A 16,261-nucleotide genomic window follows, 5' to 3' on the forward strand; every position below is an offset into this window, starting at 1 on the left:
AAGGCAGAGGTCCATGTACGGCTTCCCAGAGTCCGCCATTGGCGTGATGCCCTGTGGCTGCGGCTGAATGGCCCAGGACTCAGCAAGGCTGCATTTCCGTTCTCCCTCCCCTTTGCAAGCCATATGGGACTGCAGGAGAGCCTCAGTTTCCTCATTTAGGAAGGAGGGGAGCTCATCATGTTGGCCCCAGTTATGCAGCGGGTTATTGTGATATCCCCATGGAACACTGCATGGGGTAGGGCTTCGTACAGTGTGAGGTGTCCCCAACCCACGCATATGAAAGTGTGGGCACAGAACACTTATTTTTTTAATCCATGGGGAATTTTTAGACTTTTGAACTTTATTTTCCTGTAAATGGAAGATTATTTAGTCATCCACCCCCTGGCACACCCCATGCCACCACCTTCTGATAAGGGAGATGTAACAGAAGCTAGAAGTGCAACGTGGGATCTCAGATTCAACCTTACACAAGACAGTTTGGGGCACGTTTCTGAATCTGGTTTCTCCTTGTGTGCTCTTTGGGATTCTAGAAATCCTGGCCTTTGGTCGTCCTGTGATAAGCACAAGGGATGAAGCCGAGTTGGCCCATTTGGGGTCACTTCAAGCCTTGGAAGCAAATGCAAACTCCCTGACATTCAGCCCCCAAGAACATCTCGATGAGGGAAAGAAACATCTTCTAACTCACCAAAGGGGTTTGAAGACAGCCTCTCCCGTCGTTCCTGAGTCAGGAACAGGGGCAGCCTGTTCTGGCTTGAGGGGGAGAGTTATGTTTGGGGAAGAGCCTTGGGATAGAGGTTGGGATAGAGTCCTGACTCAAGCAAAGCAGACAACTAGAACTTTTAGAAGATCAGACATTTAGACCGTATCTTTGCAAACTACCCCTCCACTCAAGGAGGAAACCCCACCCTCCCTTGGAATTATATCCAGTGGCAAAACTGTCATCTAGGCGGAAGTATGCTCAGTACAGGACCTAGCTTTTTTCTTTTTTTAATCCAGTAAATAGAATTCCATTACCATTGTATAAGATACTACTATATTTGGGTTCTATGATTGTGAATTATAACCTTACTGGTCCCTCCTTTGCTTAAATACACATTGCAAGTTACCCAAAGGTGTGTTATTCTTCTCATGCAGAGAAGCCATATGTGCAGGTTCCCTTCCCTTTTCTCTTTCTCCTTCCTTCCCTCCTCCCTTCCTCCTTCCCTCATTGCTTCCTTCCTTCCCTCCCTCCTTTCCTTCCTCCTTTCGTCCTTCCCTCCTTCCACCTTTCCTTCCTTCTTTCCCTCCTTCCATCATTCCTCCCATCCCTCCCATCTTTCTTCCTTCCCTTCCCTCCCTCCTTCACTTCCTTCACTTCCCTCCTTCCTCCCTCCCTTCCTCCCTCCCTTTGCTCCCTTTCTTCCCTCCCTTCCTTCCTTCACTTCCCTCCCTCCCCCTCCTTCCTTCCTTCCTTCCTTCCTCACTCCCTTCTTTCTCTTCTCTTCTCTTCTGACTTCCCCTCTTCTTCCTCTTCCTCTTTCCTTTCAGAAAAAAAATGCCCCATTTTGCTTCAGGGACTTTGAAGTCTCTGTGGTCTGAAGTTATAATCCATACGCTACACAACTGGGTTCTAATGTAGTTCATATGAAAGGTGCTGCATTTTCAAGTATGTATTTTGGATTCAAATGGGTCTCTTCTGGTTTTTATTATGGATCATTTAAACCATTTTAACTTTCTAAAATGAATTTAAAAGGACTATTAAAGGAAGATAAGATCCAAGCTCATATCATCAGCAAACTGAAACTAGCAACGTATACTCAAAATGCATATATTTTAAAAGCCTTAACTATTAATTATGCCTATGTTTATATTTGCACAGGAAAAATAGAAACCTGGATTTAAAAAAATATTAAATGACTCTTGCTTCGTATTTTGTCAAAGGGGAGATTCAGTTCTGGGATCTGTGTCTAAGGCAGTGAGCCTGCCTTCCCAAGTATAAAAATGGAGAATAGGGCAAGGCGCTATCCCCCATGTGAGGGGATATGCACAGCCAGAAGCAGGTGTAGAAGTGTGTGTGTGCCTGTGTGTGTGTCTGTGTGTGTCTTTGTGTGTATCAAGAGAGAAAGTCCCTGAGACAGGGGGGGAAGAAAATATTGGTGAGGAAAAGCAACCAAAGCTGCCACATTTGTCAGAGCAAGTAAGTCAAACTATTTAAATATGTAAGAAGTGGGTCTCAGGCAGGAGGCTAAATGTCCCGGTATCATTTGCCCCCGGTTGCCACGGGGGTGTTCAGGCAGTTGGAAAATCATGAGTGGATAGGAAGCTGGAGGCAGACTAGCAAGCACATCTCCAGAATCTTCCACCGCTCGTGACAAAGGAGTTTGGGTGGTAAGTTAGAATGTGGGCTTTGGGGAGTCAGGCCTGAGCTTGTTCAAGTCCCACCACTGCCACTCGGGTAAGTTACTCTTCTTTTCTGGGCCTCACTTTCCTCCCCTGAGAAATGGGAATGATCCTGCCCACCTCCCCTCATGGGAATGATACTGTAAGTAAATTTTTAAGCAGCACAGTATAATGGGGATGGCCTGTGATGCCCCTTGGGTGCAGAAAACATCAAATTTTCTCCTTGAGGGATAAATGAATATGGTTTCATCTAATTAGTCTCCTCTAGCTGCCAAGATTGCTGGGAGTTTGGGTCCCTGGCTGTTTTCAGGACTTGTACTCACTGTCTTGGAACCTGAGACAAGGTTTGCGTTATCGCAGCCACTGTGGCTGCCCACAGGAGGCGGTCCCTCTCATTGCACCGGGTTTAGCCACAGAGAGCCATGCTTGGAGACAATGAGACAGCTTCTCTTTGTGCCTTTTGTGGGAGTCTGAGCTCATGGAAGTGTGTGTGTCTGTGTGTGTGTGTGTGTGTGTCTGTGTGTGTCTTTGTGTGTATCAAGAGAGAAAGTCCCTGAGACAGGAAGGGAAGAAAATATTGCTGAGTACCTCTCCAGGTGTGGATGGATGCAGGGTCCCTGGCAGAACCCCAGGGAGGTGGGAGGTGGCAGGACCTCAGAAGAGAAGACTGGACTTTGGCTCTGGGAAACCCAGGCTGGCAAAGATCCCAGTGCCTCAATTTTGGGAAGTCCCAAAGCTGTTAGACAGCAAAGAATGACACAGAGCTGGACAAGGGTATCTTGTCAGTAATCAGTATGAGAAGGGTCTGAAAATATTTGTAACTCGGTTGATTCCTCAAGAGAGATGTGTGCTCCATTCCCCTGGACCACTGGCCCTCTGAGATCTGATGCTACCAAACATCAAAGTTAAACAGGGCCAGGGATCTGTTATAGCTTTATCAGGAAAACTCTGGTCCATCTCAGACCCTTCTTCTAGAATGTTATGAAATAGAAGCCAAGACAGTTCCCTCTTGGTCTTGGGGCCATTAGTAATACCCTGAGGAAGGGAAGGTGAAATGAAAGCTATAATGAACAAAATGGAAAATAAAAATGCTTCTTTGAAGTGCAGGTCCTGAATTTTGTCTAGTAAAGTTGAAGATTCTCTTACCTATGACCTAACAACCCTAATTCTGGATCCTTATTATAGGAAAAAATTTCAGATATATGTACCCAGAGGCATGTACAAATATTTGTTGCAGCATTGCTTTTAATAGAAAAAAGGAAATAACCTACAGATCAGAATCTAAGAATAAATTAGGAAAATGTATAATATGTTAGGTGTTTCACCAAAAAGAATTTAATAGAGGGAATTAATCGAATGGATGTCAGAGGGCTGAGAGAGTAGAAAGGGAGCACTGAGCCTATCCAAAGAGAATAACTCCAGAAAGCAGCTGTTACCCTTAGGGCTGGGAGAGCAAAGGAGAAGGGGTGCTCCGAGGAGAGCCCCTCAGAGCTGTAACTCAGACTTCTGAAGGTGGGGAACTGCTGGCCCTTACTGGTAATGTTAGGAACTCAGAGGAGTTTGGAAAAGGTCCGACCTTGGATATTATCTGAAAAGGTGCATTGCGTGGTGAGACTGGCCCTGGGGAGTCCCAAAAGAAGTTGCCAAAGGAGGCTGGATGCAAGGGCCACCGCCAGGACAATCTGATGCTGTTCCAGCCATATAACCAGGACGGGCCAGCAAACAGGAAAAAGAAAGTCCCTTCTCCCCACCCCCTTTCCTTCCAGTCATCCTCTGGGGTTACCTAGTAGAGTCCTAGGAAAGGGAAGACAGAGAGGAAGGAGGACGTAGACTTCACTGACAGAATGTCTGCTGCAGACTGGAGCTCCTACCTCAGATGTACGTGTGCAGTGAAGTCTGAAAAGCCTACTGTCAACGTTTTTTTCTGTGTCCTGAAGCTTTTTCCTTCGGAGAATGCAGAAAACCCTGAGAAATGGCGGCTTGGGAACAAGGGAAAGGATCACTCCTCAGGCATCTCCTGTGTGAGGACGTTGCTCTTCCTGCTCAAGTATGGATTGCTTCAGTTAATAATCGTTCCTGTTGGGGGGAACTTCCTAGACATTTATTCTTTAAATATAATCAACATCATTCATTAATTGTTTTTTTTAAATGTACGCCTACTCGGTGCAAAGCAGAGTTTAAGAATGGCTTTTCTGGGGCACCTGGGTGGATCAGTCAGTTAAGCATCTGACTCTTGATTTCAACTCGGGTCATGATCTCAGGGTCGTGAGATCGAGCCCTGCGTGGGGCTCCCTATTCCGCACAGAGTCTGCTTGTCCCTCTCCCTTTTCTCCCCCTCCTGCTCTCTCTGTCTCTCAAATAAATAAATAAAATCTTTATAAAAGTAAAAGTATCACTTTCCTATAACTCGTCTGTTAGAATGGCTAAATATAAGAAACTGCTGATGCCAAATGTTGTCAAGGTTGCAAAGTGCCAAGAATTCTCATTCATTGTCTGGTACGTATGCAAAATGATACAGCTTTGGACAACAACTTGGTATATTTTATAAGGTTAAAAATACACTTAACATATGATTACTACTGAGCTGGTGGGTATATGATTCTATGCATCTGTCCAAACTTGGAACCATACGTCACAAAGAATGACCTTTAATGTATGCAAATTTTAAAATGTCAGCCAGGAGGTGGGACGATCCCAGGATGGAAGGACAACTGTGGCAGTTGAATTTAGCTGCATTAAAAAATATGACATAATCTCACTAAAGGATTTAGGGTAAAATGATGACCTAAGTAATTTTTGGTCAGGGTAAGTCCTCCAACTTTGTTAATCCTTTTCAAGATTGTTTTGGCTTTGACCCAAGATTGTTTGGGTCCCTTCCATTTTCATAAAAGTTTTAGATCAGTTTGTCCATTTCTTCAAAGAAGGCAGCAGGATTTTGATAGGGATTGCTTTAGATTGTAGATCCATTGGGGAGATACCACCATTTTATAACCATTAGTTTTCCAACCCATAAATACCAGATGTCTTTCCATTTACTTAGGTTTTCTTTATTTCTTTGAACCCTGTTTTGGATTTTCAGCATAAAGTTTTGGAAGTCTTTTGTTAAATATATTCCAAAGTGTTTTATTCCTTTTGATTTGATATTAAATTGAGTTGTTTTCTTAATTTCATGTTCAGATTGTTCATTGCTAGTTGATTAAAAAAAAAAGTACTGGTCTTATATCCCACATCCTTGCTGATCTGGTTTACTCTAAATCTTTTAAATGGATTTCTTTTAAAAAAAAAATGGATTTCTTAAGCTTTTCTATATATAAGATCATGTTATCTGCAAATAGAGACGGTTTCACTTTTCCTTGTCAGTGTGAATGCCTTTATTTTTTTCCCTTGCTTTCTTGCTCTAGCTAGCGTCTCCAATAAAATGTTGCATGTATATGGTAGGAGACATCCTTGTCTTCTTGTTCCTGGTCTAGGAGCAAAGCGCAAATACAATGTCAGCTGTAGGTTTTGAAAAGTGCTCTTTGTCAGCCTGAGGAAACTCTCTTCTATACCTTGTTTGTTGAGTTTTGGGTGTTGAATTGGGTCAAATGATTTTTCTGCCTCTAACACATAATCATGTGGGGTTTTTTTGTGTCTTTTATTACTATACTATTACCTACACTGTTTTTTAGATGTTAAACTAACCTTTTATTCCTGGGATAAATCCCACTTGGTCACAGTGTATAACCTTTTCCATGTTACTAGACTCAGTATGTTAGAGTATTTTTGGGAGGATTTTAAAAATCTATATTCATAAGAGATATTGGGCTGTAGTTTTATTATTATTCTGATATCTATGGCTGGTTTTGGTTTTAGCAATACCAGCTTCATAGAAAGAATTTGGAAGTTTCTTCTCCTCTTCTAACTTCAGTAAGAGTTTGTAAAGGAGTCTTTAGATATAGTTAAAATTCCTTAGTGGAGACATCTGGGTCTGAGGATTTTTTTAAATTAAATTAAATTAAATTAAATTAAATTAAATTAAATGTTTTTAATGTGAATTCAATTAGCCAAGGTATATAGTATATCACTGGTTTTTGATAGAATGTTTAATGATTCATTAGTTCAGTATAATATCCTGTGCTCATTCATATCATGTGCCCTCTTTAAAGCCCATTATCCAGTTGCCCCATCCCCCACCTACCTCACTTTCTACAACCCTCAGTTTGTTTCCGGGAGTCAAGAGTCTCATATGGTTTGTCTCCCTCCCTGATTTCTTCCCATTCAGTTTCCCCACCCACCCCTATTGTCCTCTGCACTATTCCTTATATTCCACATATGAGTGAAACCATATGATAATTGTGTTTCTCTGATTGACTTATTTCACTCAGCGTAATTCCTTCCAGTTCCATCCATGTAAATGACAGATATTCAGCCTTATAACTCAGCCATCAGAAAGGATTCTCTTTTTTGACGGAGTGTTTTAAAGTTACTAATTCTCCTTCTTCTTCTTCCTCTTCCTCTTCTCCCCCTTCTCCTTGTCCTCCTCCTCTCCCTCCTCCTTCCCCTCTTCCTCCTCCTCTTCTTCCTCCCCCTCCTCCTCCTCCTCCATTATAGGTCTATGCAGATTTTCTATTTCTTTAGGGTTTGTTTCATTTGTTTGTTTTTTTTCCAGGAATTTCTCCATATCGCTCAACTTATGTAGTTTGTTGAAATAAAGTTGTTCAGAGTTTCCTTTGCAATCCATATTATTTATGTAAGTTCAGAAATGAAGTCTCCTTTCTCATTCATAATTTTATTTTAAGATTTTATTTATTTGTTTGAGAGAGAAAGAGAGAGACAGAGAGAGGGAGCAGGGGGGAAGGGCAGAGGCAAAGGGAGAAGCAGACTTGATCCCAGGACACTGAAATCATGACCTGAGCCGAAGGCAGATGCTTAATTGGCTGAACCACCCAGGAACCCCTCTCATTCCTGTTTTAGTAATTTTAATCTTCTCTCTCCCCTTTTCTTGGTCAGTCTAGCTAAAGGTTTGTCAAAATTGTTAGTACTTTTAAAGAACCAGTTTTAGTTTTATTGATTTTTCTGTACTGCTTTTCTATTTGTATTTCGTTTGTTTCCATTCTAATCTTTATTATTTCCTTCTGCTTCTTTTCATTTTATTTCTCTAGTTTCTAAAGGATGAAAGTTAGGTTGCTGATTTTAGTGCTTTCTCCTTTTTTAATATAGGTGTTTCCAACCATAAAATTTCCTCTAAGCACTGCTTTAGTTGCATCCCAAAAGTTTTGGTATGTTGAGTTTTTATTTTTAATTTTTCTTCAAATATTTTTTCACTTTCCATGTTGGGCTCCACTCTGAGCATAGAGCCTACTTTAAAATAAAATAGAATAAAATACAAAGTAAGAAAAGGTACTTGGGTGGCTCAGTCAGTTAAGCATCCATCCGACTCTTGATCTCAACTCAGGTCTTGATCTCAGGGTCGTGAGTTCAAGCCATGCTCTGGGCTCCATGCTGGGTATGGAGCCTACTTAAAAAAATAATAATGAAGTAGAATAAAATAAGATATTTTCTCACTTTCCTTTTGAGTTCTCTTTTGATCCCTTAGTTATCAAGGGTGCTGGTGTTTAATTTACCTCTATCTGTCATTTCCTTCTGTTGTTGATTTTTATTTTAGCACCATTGTGATTAAAGAACATATTTTGTATCACTTCAATCCTTTTTAATATATTGAATTTTCTTAATACTCGATTATCTTGGTATACATTTCTCTTGTATCAAGAATCAATTCTTGATATCAATATATATTGATTTACCAATACTCAATTATACTTAATACTAAAAAAATACTTTTCTTAATACTTGCCACATACTGTATGCTGGAGAATGTTTCATGTATAACTGAGTAGTATGTATGTGTGTTCTGATACTGTTGATGGAGTATTGTATAGACACCTGTATCTATAGGTATCTATAGATAGGCTAGTTAATTTATAATGTTGTTCATGTCTTCTATTTCCTTGTTGATCTGCCTCATGGTTTTATCCATCACAAAAAGTGGAGTATTGACATCTTCAATTACAATTATCAGGGGCACCTGGGTGGCTCAGTGGGTTAAAGCCTCTGCCTTCGGCTCAGGTCATGATCCCAGGGTCCTGGGATCGAGCCCCATGTCGGGCTCTCAGCTCAGCGGGGAGCCTGCTTCCTCCTCTCTCTCTGCCTGCCTCTCTGCCTACTTGTGATCTCTATCTGTCAAATAAATAAATAAAATCTAAAAAAAAAAACCAAAACGATTATCACATTGTCCACTTCTTAGTTAAATTCTGTCAATTTTGCCTCATGTGTTTGGATGCATGATCCTTATAGTTATTATATCTTCCTAATGGATTGACCCTGTTATGAAATGTTCCTCTTTGTTTCAAGTTTTTGGATTGTTTTAAAGTTTATTTTGCCTGATATCATTGTAATCACTGCAACACTCTGTTGGTTAGTGTTTCCATGGTACACTTTTGTCTATTATTTTACCTTCAACCTATTCATACTTTTGAATTTTAAATTTGTTTCTGTAGACAGCACACGGTTAGATTTTTAAAAAATACACCTGCCAATCTCTGCTTTTTGATTGGAATGTTTAATTTATTTACATTTAATACAACTTGTGATAGGTAGGACTTATGTCTGCCATTTTGCTATTTGTTTTTATATATCTTACATCTCTTTTTTCCTCTATTACTGTCTTTTTTTATAGTAAATAAATATGTTCTAGTATACTATTTTAATTCCCTTCTTTCTTTTAATCTGTAGCTATATCTATCTATATATATGCCTAGTGTTTGTCTTGAGAATTATAATTATCATCTTAATTTGAAACAATCTAGTTTGTATTAATACTAACCTAATTTCAGTGGTGTACACAGAATTTGCTCCAATCAAGCAGTTTTATTCACACTGCCTTATCCTATTATTGCCATACACATTATACCTTTTCATGTTATACCAGCCAATCAAATTATATTGTTGTCTTGTGTCATTGTCTTTTAAATCAGAGAAAAGTGTCACAAACTTTTACCTTATATTTGCCTTTAGTTTTTATTCCCTCATGTGAATTGAGTTACTCTCCAGTGACCTTTCATTTCAGCCTGAAGGACTCCCTTTAGTATTTCCTATAGGGTGACTCTGCTGGCAATGAATTACCAGTTTTTTAATTATTTGGGAATATCTTAATTTCACCTTTTTTGAAACAGTTTTGCTGAATGAGTTTTGCCGAATATAGAATTCTGTATTTACAGCCTTTTTCTTTCAGTACTGTGTGTATATGATTTTACTACCTTCTGGCCTCCATGGTTTCTGGTGTGAAGACAGCTCTTAATTTTTTTGAGGATCCCTTGTACATAATGAGTTGCTTTTTTCAGTGCTTTTAAGATTCTCTCCAACTCTGGCTTCTGATAGTTTGATTGTGATGTATCTGGGCGTGACTCTCTTTGCATTTATCCTAATTGGAGTTTATTGAACTTCTTGGATAAATAGATTAGTGTTTTTCATCAGATTGGGAATTTTTAGTCATTATTTCTTCAGATATTCTTCATGTACCTTTCTGTGTCCTTCTGGGACTTCCAGTATGTCTATGTTGATATACTAGATGGTGTCCCACAAAACCTCTGAGGCTCTGTTCAAACTTTTCATTCTTTTTATGTTCCTCAGACTAGGCAATATCAATTGACCTATCCTAAAGTGTAAATTCTTTCTTCTGTGACCTCAGTCCTGCTGTTGTACTTCTCTGAGATAATTTTTACATCAGTTATTACATCTTTTAATTTTAGGATTTTTGTTTGCTTCCTTTTTTTTAATAATTCCTATCTCTTTATTAATATTCTCTTTTTGTTGCTCTTGTACTTTTCGAGATATAGATTTCTTTAATTCTTTGAACATATTTTCTTTCTTTGGATATATTTATAATAAGTGATTTATAGCCTTTGTCTCGTAAATCCAACATTTGTGTTTTCTTATGGACCTTCTATTCAGTAACTTTTAGCTTGGGTCCTTTCCCGTTTCTTTATATGTCTCATAAATTTTTGTTTAGAACTGGACACTTTAAATAATATAATATGACAATTCTAGAAATCATATTTCCTTCTACCCCAAAGTTTGTTTCTTTGTTTAGTGACTCTATTCTGTAAAGTCTGTATCCTTTGTCATTTTTAACCAGTGAAACCCTGGCTTGGTTAGCTTAATGAGTTGCTAATGATCAGACAAAGATATTCTCAAATGCTGGAACCAATATGTCTTTCTGCCTTTATGAGTGTATATGTTGAGGCTTGTCTTCAATACTTAGCCAGGCAGTTTACAATTCTGCCTGAGTCTTCACCTCTAGTTTGCTCAAAGCCTTGAAGTTAGCCCAAAGTGAGAGATTATGGTCTTCTCAAATCTTTCCTGAGCATTGTGCACATGTGTGTGTCCTTTAATTTTTATTTTTTAAAAAAGATTTTGTTTATTTAGTGTGCCTGGGTGGCTCAGATGATTAAGCATTTGCCTTCAGCTCAGGCCATGATCCCAGGGTCCTGGGATGAGTCCCACATCAGGTTCCCTGCCCCTTGGGGAGACTGCTTCTCCCTCTGCCTCTGCCTCTCTCTCTCTCTGTCTCTTAGGAATAAATAAATAAAATCTTTTTTAAAATCTTAAAAAAGATTTTATTTATTTATTTGACAGAGAGACAGACAGACACAAGAGAGCACAGCAGCAGAGGGAGAAGCAATCTCTCCACTGAGCAGTGAGCCTGATGTAGGGCTTGATCCCAGGACCCTGAGATCATGACCTGAGCCAAAGGAAGACACTTAACAACTGAGCCACCCAGGTGCCCTGTATGTGTGTGTCCTTTTAGATTCCCAGAATCTAAAGATTCTAGAATCTTCCCAGAAGTGTGTCAGATCTTTCCAAAGTCCACTAAGGGATAGCAATTCTTGATTATTTCCTGTTATTTGGTCAGTCTCTTGTTGGTTCCAACTGGTATCACTACCTTAGGCAGCTGCAGTGTTAGACAATTACCACTGATTGCTTTTCCCAAATGCTCTGTGGATAGGACCATTCACCAAGAGTAAGCTCTGAGTCAAGTCGGTTAAAATCAAGCCCCAAGAACAGAGCTGTTCCAGTGAGCTGCCATATGAGTGAATCCAATAGTGACATTTCTCTGGCGATAGAGCTTTTTGAGGGGCTCCAAATCCCTTTCCCCCTCTGGTAGCTGCACCGCCACTGTTTTTCACAGCCATTATGGCAGCAGGGCTGTTGTTTTTCAAGGCTATGTATATTCTCTAGTGAAAACACATATAAACATAAATATATCATATTTAATGACCCAAAAAGAAATTCTCAAGTTGGTTGGTTCTAGTCCCCAAAATAACACGGCTCAGTTCTCAGTTACTGTATGTAGATTATCTAAATCAGCTTATTTATTGTGTAGAGATTATTTAGGTCCATTATTTAGGTCCATATTGAAATACAGATTGCTTGGTTCCACTTTCACAACTTCTGACTTAGAAAGTCTAGCATGTGGCCCAGGAATTTGCATTTCTAGTAAGTACTGAAGAGGATGGTAATGTTGGTGTTTGGGGACCTCATGTTGAGAGCTTCTAAAGGATGCTTTCCCCCCATCACACTTCTAGGATACTTTCTTCTATCACATTGTGATGCTTCAAGAATGCATAGCATCATATATACTAACAAGCTTGGTTTCCTTTTCTCTTGATAATCTTCACTCTACAGTGGAATTGGGGCCCCATTCCTCGTTACGGAAACGTGATTATTCTTTTTTTAATTTAATTTAATTTAATTTTTAATTTTTTTATAAACATATAATGTATTATTAGCCCCAGGGGTACAGGTCTGTGAATCGCCAGGTTTACACACTTCACAGCACTCACTATAGCGCATATCCTCTGCAATGTCCATAACCCCACCACCCTCTCCCTACCCCCTTCCCCCGGCCACCCTCAGTTTGTTTTGTGACAGTAAGAGTCTCTCTGAAACGTGATTATTCTTTTAGGAGTATCCTGAATTACATGCCAGTCAATTGACAAATGTTTATTGGAAGCCTGATCGTCACTCAGTGCTCACTATTATGGTAAAAGAATTTTTGAAATTGGACTATTGTTTATTTTTTTCTATTGTTTATTTTTAAATGTTTGTGAATTTATGTGTTTTTTTTTTAAAGCTTATGATTTAAAAACACTCTTGGCTTGATTAACACTAGTATGGCCATAGGATCATCTGAACATTTTTGAGAACACTTTTGAGATGTAAAGAGGATCTTATTGATACTTTTGCTAGAAAAAAGGTATGAACTGGAGCTGTCCCAGGTAAGCCAGGTATATTGGCCACCCTAATTTTAGAAAATAAGATATAAAAACAGTTTTGGATTTCCACAAGTTTGATTTTCTTGGCTTTAATTTTATGCCAGGCTTAAGTCAATCTTTCTATTTATCTAAACTCTGATAAGTGTTCTGGCTTATTGAATTAAAAAAGTTTTCGTTTAAGAATTTTTAAGGAGTGGGGCGCCTGGGTGGCTCAGTGGGTTAAGCCTTTGCCTTCGGCTCAGGTCATGATCTCAGGGTCCTGGGATCGAGCCCCACATCGAGCCCCACATCGGGCTCTCTACTCAGCGGGGAGCCTGCTTCCAACCCCTCTCTCTGCCTGCCTCTCTGCTTACTTGTGATCTCTCTCTCTCTCTGTCAAATAAATAAATAAATTAAAAAAAATTTTTTTAAAGGAGAGGGGCGCCTGGGTGGCTCAGTGGGTTAAGCCTCTGCCTTCGGCTCAGGTCATGATCTCAGGGTTCTGGGATCAAGCCCCGCATCCATCATCCATCCAACTCTCAGCTCAGCAGGGAGCCTGCTTCCCCCTCTCTCTCTGCCTGCCTCTCTGCCTACTTGTGATCTCTCTCTCTCTCTGTCAAATAAATAAATAAAATAAAATCTTTAAAAAAGAATTTTTATTTATTTATTTATTTTTTAAAAAGATTTTATTTTTATTATTTATTTGACAGAGAGCATAAGCAGGCAGAGAGGCAGGCAGAGAGAGAGGAGGAAGCAGACTCCCCACTGAGCAAGGAGCCCGATGCGGGGCTCGATCCCAGGACCCTGCGATCATGACCTGAGCCGAAGGCAGCGGCTTAACCCACTGAGCCACCCAGGCGCCCAAAAAAAAAAAAAAAAAGAAAAGAATTTTTAAGGAGAACTTTTTTCTAATAAAATTTAAAGACTTCAAAATAAAATGCCTGCTTGTAGTCAGTCCAGTATTTATCCTTGCTCAAGCAGAAATATTAAGGTTTAAAGTCATATTAAAATGAAAAGTTTCCTCCAAAACTTTATTATATATTTCTTTCCCATGAAAAAACAGAGCGGACTGTGGGGGAGAAGTGCAAGGAACTGATATGCGGTGAGAGTCTATAATTGCATATTTATACAGTTATGCCAGAATAGGTCTGCAAGGCTGTTACTGGTTTCTTCTTTTTGCTTGTCTGTATTTTCAAAGTATGATTTTAATTTTTTCTTGTTTCTGGGTTCAATGTTCCGTTTCCTAAACGTCTGCTAGGGATTGCGTGCACCTGCACCACGGGAAGCACGCTCACCGTGGGGGCAAAGGGCCGGAACGTTTCACCCGGGGACCACTCTTCTATGGAACCTTCTTGGGGGATACATTCGAGCCTCACAAGACTCAATACGTGTGAGGGCGAAAATGCCATCGTCCGATTAAGTCCAGATGTTCAAGAACTCCTTGCAGGAGACTCAGTCCAGGATCAGAGTGAGGTCTTCCTGCAACCTAGTAGAAACCGGCGCGGGAGTCTCAGCAGCTCTTCTTCGCCGCTAGGGAGGCGGACCCGGAGGGGTGGGGCGGCCCGGCCGGGGCTCGCTGAGTGAGCATGCGCAGGGAAGGGGCGGGGCCGGGGCGGGGCTGAGCGCGACCTCCAGAGCGGCGGCAGCGGCGGCGGTAGCGGCCGCGGAGTTCGGATTGCTGCGCGGGCGGAGGGTTCGCGGCCGGCAGACGCAGGAGAACCAGCACGTAGAGCCGGGCCACGGCCCGTGACTTGGTGACCAAGCGGCGGCGCTGCTGCTGCGGGGCTCGGGCGCGCGGCCCGGCGGTACCTAGGACGGCGGGGCAGCAGGGCGCGGGCGCCGCGGGCCGGGGCGCGCCAGGTAGGTGGGCCAAGCTGGGCGCGGGGGCGACGCGGCGCCGGCGAGGAGCTGGGCGCAAGGATGCACCCGGCGGGGTGGGGCGCGGCGCGGCGCGGCGCGGCGCGCATCTCGGTACCGGGTGCGCCCGACTGAGACGGCGCCTGCGGTTGTCATGGAAATCCTACAGCCTAGCGGTTCGCGGGCGGTTGCGTCTTTGGAGAACAATCCGAGCCAGGCCGACCCCTAAGCCAGTAGGAGACTCGGGCCGTCTCGCGCTGAGGGGAGTGCGGAGCTGGAGCAGGCGATGGGGAGCCAGGATGCAGGACGGGTCGACCCCGAGACCACATCTTGGCTCTTGCTTGGATCTAGTGACTCCAAACGCTGAAGGCCTCGCTGTGTCTCGGGTGTAAACATAACCGGGTAAAAATAAGCATGCATCTAAGTGTAGAACATCTGGTCTCCATCCTCTCAACTCTTCCCTTTTCTGCCGGGCCATAGCCCCCCGACATTTCTGGCATCTTGGCTTTTTGTATATTATTTCTTTCTGGCTGTGCTGGTCAGTTAATTGAGGCCTGAGAAATTTGCAGGGATCTGTGACCATCTCTTGAAAACCCAATCATGAATGTGTAGGCCATAGAAGATTGAAACACTCAAAATGTCAAAGGTAAATTTATGTCTTTGTGGGCGAAGGGATCCGGGATGGGCTTGCTTTCCCTCCCCCCACCCCACCCCCTTGTCGCCTGCCCTCTGACATTACATAATGTTGTGTTCCTCCCGCCCCGAGTTCATCCATAATGACAGATCATGAAAATACTCCACTGGCCGAAAAAGAAGTATAAACAATTTGTAAAGCCCCTTTTCTTGTTTTTTGCTTTGCCACCGAAAGTGTTCAGTTGGGAGGCTGCTTAAGAGTAGAATGACCATAGGGCATCTAAATCTAGGGAATAGGGGGTGGGGTGACAGCTGGAATGTTGCAGTGAAATTTTGCCTGATTCATCTTGGTTCACAGTGGATTGGGTGGACTGTGGGCAAGCCAGTGGGATTGGGGCCTGAACAGGCTGACTTGGGTGTGAATCCTGGTTCTGCCACTTGCCAACGCTGGTTCTCAATGTTCTCAACTCTAAAAGGTGAGAACAGAACCTGCTTTGCCATTTGTTTTGGGATGTAGGTGCTGTTGGCGTTGGTAAATGCATATAGAATAGGTTGTCCTAGAATTAAACTTAGTTTTTCATTGCTTGAAATGGGCTTTCTTTAAGAGAAATTTTGATTCTGGATGTAGGCTAGGGCCTTTGGGGAATTTTTGTTAACATGTTTACTCCTGGAAGGTTCGATTCCTTGATTTCTCTGAGGAAAGATGAATGATGGTGCCCATGCAGGGAGGCTGGTGTGGTTGTTCTGTTGAAGGGTTACTGTTGGAAGACCATGATGCTGTCCCAGGGGTGGTTGTTGCTTGTGAATGGAAACCCACAAGGCTTCATTCCCTGTGGTGTCTTGTAAACACACCTCTGTAACAACCAGGCAAAGTTCCTGGCACAGTGTGCCCTGAAGACAGGGCTTAAAAGAAAGGAAGCTAGCCAGTTGAAGAGGGAAAGGGGGGCTGTATTTCTCCTGGGCACAGCAATAGAATTTGCTCTGCTGAGTCTAGTGGCTGCTTTACTTCTCGGTTTTTCATGAGGCTTACGCTATCTCAGTGTTTATCTGCTTTAGACCTGAAGTCAAGGGGAGACATTATAGTTTATTACATTGTTTGA

At 41.9% G+C, this 16,261-nt stretch overlaps 1 protein-coding gene across 1 annotated transcript in view; it reads left to right on the forward strand.

The window, feature by feature from the left end:
* The first annotated feature begins 14,300 nt into the window (after positions 1–14,300).
* INPP4A (inositol polyphosphate-4-phosphatase type I A) overlaps positions 14,301–16,261 on the forward strand; it is a 132,242-nt gene continuing 130,281 nt past the window's right edge. The window contains exon 1 of the mRNA XM_080812611.1: positions 14,301–14,531. The gene's annotated coding sequence lies outside the window, so the exon portion shown is untranslated. The remainder of the gene's footprint in view (positions 14,532–16,261) is intronic.

Source organism: Martes martes (assembly GCF_963455335.1).
Source record: "Martes martes genome assembly, chromosome: 9".
Taxonomy (NCBI): domain Eukaryota; kingdom Metazoa; phylum Chordata; class Mammalia; order Carnivora; family Mustelidae; genus Martes; species Martes martes.